The 6,087-nt window shown below is 34.0% G+C and overlaps 1 pseudogene; it reads right to left on the minus strand.

Annotated features, from left to right (window-relative positions):
- Positions 1-3,516: 3,516 nt before the first annotated feature.
- LOC109681399 (cytochrome c oxidase subunit 7A2, mitochondrial pseudogene) lies at positions 3,517-3,772 on the minus strand (annotated as a pseudogene).
- Positions 3,773-6,087: the final 2,315 nt, after the last annotated feature.

Raw genomic sequence — 6,087 nt, forward strand, 5'->3', positions numbered from 1 at the left:
GTAACTATTGAGATGCTGTATTAGATACTGAATTCAAAATACCTACAAAGAGACAGTACTACTATGGGCTCAGGTGTTCCCTTGGCTTTCTTACAGAAGGGACTCTGGTATCTTTACATGTTGTGACTAACAGCATGGGCTTTGAATGCAGGCCTGAGCTTGAGCACGTGATTGGTTCACTCACTGGTTGTATGACATTGCATAAGTCATTTTATTTTTCTGAGTCCCACTTTTCTTATCTACAAATGCCAATAGAAAGTATACCTACCACTTAGAATTGTGAGACAATGGGTATAAAAGTAAAATTATCAGCACAATGTCCAGCATATGGTTAATTAAAAGCAACCACATACCTCATTTTGAACATATTTCACATTTGTATGATTATAAATTCATTGTGCACTGAAGTCTTTCTCATTGCAGCTGTCATTCATTTTCTTGTTAAAATTTATATAGTATGAAGGTATATTCCCCTTTTAAGTTCAATAGTAAGTGTATATGCATGCATATGTATAGTTATTTCTGTTTTTTTTCACAATCTCTGCAGCTGCATGGTTCAATTTAGTTAATATTTACAGAAAACAACTTTGGCGATTTTTTTCTCTCATCACTTTTTCTTAGTTTTGAGTCTCATTTTTATCACTTTCTTCCATCAAATTTCTTTGTGTTCAGATAGCTGCTCTTTCTCTAACTTCTTGTATTAGATGCAAAACTCATGAAGTTCACCCTTTCTTTTCCTCAAGGATGTGCAGTTAAGACTACATACTCTTCATAGTAATATTCATATTCATAGTAATTCAGTAGAAAATGCTTTCTGATTACACTGTGGTCACTTTTTGATTTACTTATAAATATATTTCTTATTTATAAACGTGTGTGTTTCTTGTTATCTCTTTGTTTTAGGCTCTGGACTTAGTCCCACTATGATCAGAGAATGTACTTTATGTAATGGCAATCCCCTTGTTTCTGTATGTTTGTTCTTCACTTACCAAGAGAATTGTATTAAAATTGTCCATAGTGATCCTACTAATGGTTCTGTAAACATATTGACACATTGAAGCTATATTATTAGGTGAGCATGGATGAGCATTGTTGTCTTCCCAGTCAATGTTACTTTTCTTCCCTTTTTTCCTCCTTTTGTGATGATTTAATGTTTTTAATTTAATTGTATTTTCTTCTATAGTTTGGAATTTACTATTTTGCTAATTTTTTAGGAGCCTCTTTAGAGATTTTAATATTTATCCTTCACTCATCAAAGCTCAGTATTAACTGGATGTTTTATGTTCTTTCTGATCAATAAAAAGAGTTAGAATATTCTTTATTCATTTATTGCCTCCCCTGTTTGTTCTTATATTTAAGTAATTTAATGCTGGCATCTCTTTATTCAAATTTTATTTTATTTATATTATTTTATTTTGTTAATACTCTGTATTGAACTCAGGGCCTTGTCCTTACTAGCAAAGTACTCTACTACTTGAGTTACATCCTAGTCTTTTTTGCTTTGAGTTTGATTTTTCAGGTAAGTTATGGCACCCCGGTAGGCCTCAGACCACAATCCTCTTACTTTTGCATCCAGAGTAGCTGGGATTATAGGCAAGTATCACCATATCTGGCTTGTTTTTGAGAAAAGGTCTCACTAACTTTTGTCTGAATTGGCCTTCAGCCACAATTCAACCTGGGCCAAAATTTCATGAGACTCCATCTCAACCAACAAAAGCTGCGTGTGGAGGCACAAGCCTGTCATCTAAGCTATATGGGAGGTGTAAATAGGAGGGTTACAGTCCAGGCCTGCATGGGAATAAATTCAAGACACTATTCCAAAAATACCTGAAGCAAAAAAGGGTTGGGGGGACATGGCATAGTGTCTGTTCTAAGCCCTGAGTTCAAACTCCAGTACTCTAATAACAAGCATAAAAACCACCATGTATATATAGATTTTTGCAGTAAGTGTTCATTTAGATTTATTCACCTTTCTAAATGTGACTTTTGGTTTTTATTGGGTTTTTTTGCTTTTTTTCTTTAGATTTTGAGTCTTTTTTCTTAATCTTGAATAATACTCTTTAATATTTCTTCTAGGATAAGTGTATTAGAATTATATGCTATATGTTTGTCCAAAACTGTCATTTTGAGTTTACTAAAAAATACTTTTGCTGGGTTTGTAGATTAATCTCTCAGACTTTCAAAGACATTGTTTCACTGCTTTGGGATTTTAATGTTGGTTTTCAAAGATACTCATTTGAATGTAATATATATACCTTTATTCAGCTTCAGAATATTCTTAGCTCTCCTGTCAAAATTTTGCTTTTTCCCAATTTTTCTCTTGGGATCCTAGTTACACTCATTATGGATTCATTTGCAAAATCCCATGTTTGTTTTGCTTTTTCTTATATTTTTATTCTATTTTCTCTTCTGATTTTTAAATTTATATTTCATGTACTTTTCAGTTCATCTGTCTTTCCTGTGGTAATTTGCTGTCAAAAGCCTCATTTTTAATTTAGTTTAGTGAAATTTTCAGTTCTATAATTTTAGTGTGTTTTTTCTTTAAATCTACCCTATTACCAGTGTATAATTCCTATTTTTCTTTCAACATTTTCAAGATTGTCATTTAAGTTCTAGCATGTACTCAATATGGTTGTCTTAATAACTGTTATCAGATAATTGTGTCTGTTACATTTTTCTTCTGTGCTTCTTTCATGTTCTCTTGTGTTTTATATGCCTGATTATAATTATTGCTGTTATTATTAATTTGGCAGTGCTTGGGTTTGAACTCAGGGCTTCATACTTGGTTAGCAGGTACTTTATTGCTTGAGTCAAGGCTCCAGACCTGAGTTTTCTTTTGATATGTGTTTAACATTGTATCTTAAAATGTTTGTAGTATTAATTTGAAGATCATAGACTGTCTTTTCATTCGCTTCTGGCAGGCCCCATTGAGTGTGAAAAGTACAAACCACTGAGTGTGATCATATTTTGAATTTAGCACCACCTTACTTTACTTCTACTAACTCAAGTGCAGTGAATTTGTTAGCAACCTACAGAATACATTTCCTACTTTTCTATAGTATTTTCTTGTCTTGAGTTTCTTTTGCTATTTTAAAAATACAATTAGTGGATTCGTCATATAATAACCACTTGGCTTAAATTAATATTCTGTATGTTACTACTCCTTCTTTTTCTGGTGGTGATAACTCAATGTAGACATGACCCATATCCCCAAATACCTGAATGTCAGAGAAAGTTTTTGGAAAACATTGAGTCCGGAGTCAAAGTACTTGATCTTAACCTAAGTTATTTCTGGGGCAGATTCTCTCAATCTTTCAACCTCAAGAAAAATCAGATATCCAAGGTGAAGACTACCAGCTCATAATTTTATTTCCTTTTCTCACATAAAAACCTCTTTATTGGTGGCCATTATAACAAGTCAATAAATACTGATCCCAAAAGCAGTGCTCAGTTATTCATCAGATTACTGGTCCATAAAGAGCTGAATGAAAGTGAACCAAGAGATTGCTAGGATGATTACAAATAATTCTGCTTCTAGGGAAATGAAGCCATAGCCAACTGATATATGGCGTATGTTACTCCACCAACTCTAAGACCCATGGTGGCTTTATGCAGGAGGGCATCAGAAACCCCATTGCTTACTTCACCAGAATTCCATTATCCTCACCAAATAGCTTTTGTTTCTCCAGAATTTATTTTCAAAATGTCTCTATAAAGCAGTGCTCATGTTCCTTTGAGCAATCTGACTGACAGCCAGCAGATTTTATAGCATCTTTGGTCAGTTATTTCCCACCCACAGAAACTAGATTATAACTTTTGCACTGAGGCTCAGTGATGTTCTTTTAGTTTGGCTAATTGACATTGCTCCTTCAAGAGACTGAGGAGCAAATAGAACAGTGTCATGCTTCTATTCATCCATGGTAATTATCATAACTTTCAGTCATTGTATTGTAATATAATTTGCTTCAGGATACATTAAAAGTCATAAGATTATCTTCTTGCCTTGAAATGGTCTTGACAGCTCTGATTCTTCACTTAGTTTTAGCTTGCCAGCAGCGTTAAACTCCTCTTTCTGTTGGATATACTCACTAAATATACCCAATGGTAATTGTACCAAACTGTTGCAATTTGATAAATAAACACTAGGTAATAGATGAAGGATGAGTAAACAACTTTCTTTAGAATACTCAATGGGTTTTCTTCTTTAATTTAATTTTATATAATGAATAGTATTTTTTGAATGTGTTTTTTTTCCTTAATTAGGAAAAGAATTCTAATATCACTTCACAATTAATACAGTCTAAAATCAAAGTTCCTTTTCCAAAAACATATACTCCAGAGATCTTTCCACTAATATCTTTCATGTAAAGAGTATTCTAATTACCTCATGGTGTTTCATTTTAACAGGTTTCCAATCAGAAGCACAACCACTGAGGGAGATTCCTCCCATAATTGCGTATGGGTTCATCAGTCAAACGTTTATGACCAAACCTGTACTGTTTCCTCATACAGTATCTGTGAGAAGAAATTGCAAATATAAGAAAGAAGAGATAAGTATGTAAGACTGTAAGAATGGCAAAAAACAGAAAAAAAAACAGTAATATCTGAGGTCAAAGTAAATGCTAAAAATGATGAGAGTTTGGTAAACTTCAATCTTAGCTGAGAAATTGGTGAGGTTGTGATTTCTGTACTTGACAACTCCATAAGGAGGTCAATATCAAGTTGTAGCTAATAGAGCCCTGGACATGGAGTCAGGGAGGATAAGCTTTCATTTTTATTCTACTATTGATTTAGGATTTACTGGGGAGAAGCCACAAGTCTTTAGTGCTTCAAGGGAATCTTAATTTCTAGCTCAAGCAGAGCTGTTTTTTAAAACTTTGAAAATTTGCCACTGGAGCATACACTGTGCTTGTATGACTTGTTCCTCAACTTCTAACGTACATCTGACATAGATAGAAGACAAATTATACTTCTGAATTTTTAAATGAAGAAAAAGGAAAAAACTTCACTACAATCAGTTATTATTTCTATAATATGACCACGACTGTGATTGTCAGCATCGAGAAGCAGCAACTCCAACTTTTTTGCCTCAACTAAATAACCAGGCGTATCTCTACCCGCCTGTGACTAATAAAATCTTGTACAATGTGAAAATAGGAAAGTTGCCCTCATGGGAAACATTCTCCTTTGGAAAAAACCAAGATGCCCCACTACTGACGAATGGATCAAGAAAATGTGGTATTTATACACAATGGAATTTTACTCAGCCATGAAGAAAAATTCAATTTTATCATTCTCAAGTAAATGGATGGAACTGGAAAACATCATCCCGAGCAAGATTAGCCAGGCTCAGAAGACCAAAAATTGTATGTTCTCCCTCATATGCAGTCTTTAGATCTAGAGCAAATACAGCAATGTGGTTGGATTTGGGTCACATGACAAGGGGAGAGCACATACAGGTGGTATCATGATAGGTAGAAAACCCAAAACATGAAAGCGTATGAAGTCCCCATTCCAGAGGAATTAACACAGAAACCTTAAAGCTACAGAGGTCGACACGAGAAGGGGATCAAGAACCAGTGTACAGATCAGTTACAGATGAATTAGCTTGGGTTGTAACACATTTGTACATGGAAGCAATGCTAGGAATCTCTCAGTATAGCTGTCCTTAACTCAACTAGCAAAAACACTTTGTCTTTCTTATTATGCTTATGTCTACTCTTCAACAAAATTAGAGATAAGGGCAGAACAGGTTCTGCCTGGAAGCAAAGGGGGAAGGGGGGAGAGGATGGAGGAGAGAGGGCAGGGGAGAGAAATGACCCAAACAATGTATGTACATGTGAATAAATAAATAATAAAAAAATGTTAAAAAATGAGATCTGATAATGCATATAAAAAATAACAAGATTCATTGGCTAGAAGTATTAATATTTTGGAGTAAAACATGTTTTATTATTTTTATGATGTACTATTTTGCAATTTTCTATGTTTCTTTAGTAATTTCTGTAAAAAAGGTATCATTAGAATGTAGCTCTATTTCCTCACGTGAAGATTCATCTAATTTTAAACTTTCTCAGTGGAGCTACT

This window comes from Castor canadensis, chromosome 6 (genome assembly GCF_047511655.1).
Source record: "Castor canadensis chromosome 6, mCasCan1.hap1v2, whole genome shotgun sequence".
Taxonomy (NCBI): Eukaryota; Metazoa; Chordata; class Mammalia; order Rodentia; family Castoridae; genus Castor; species Castor canadensis.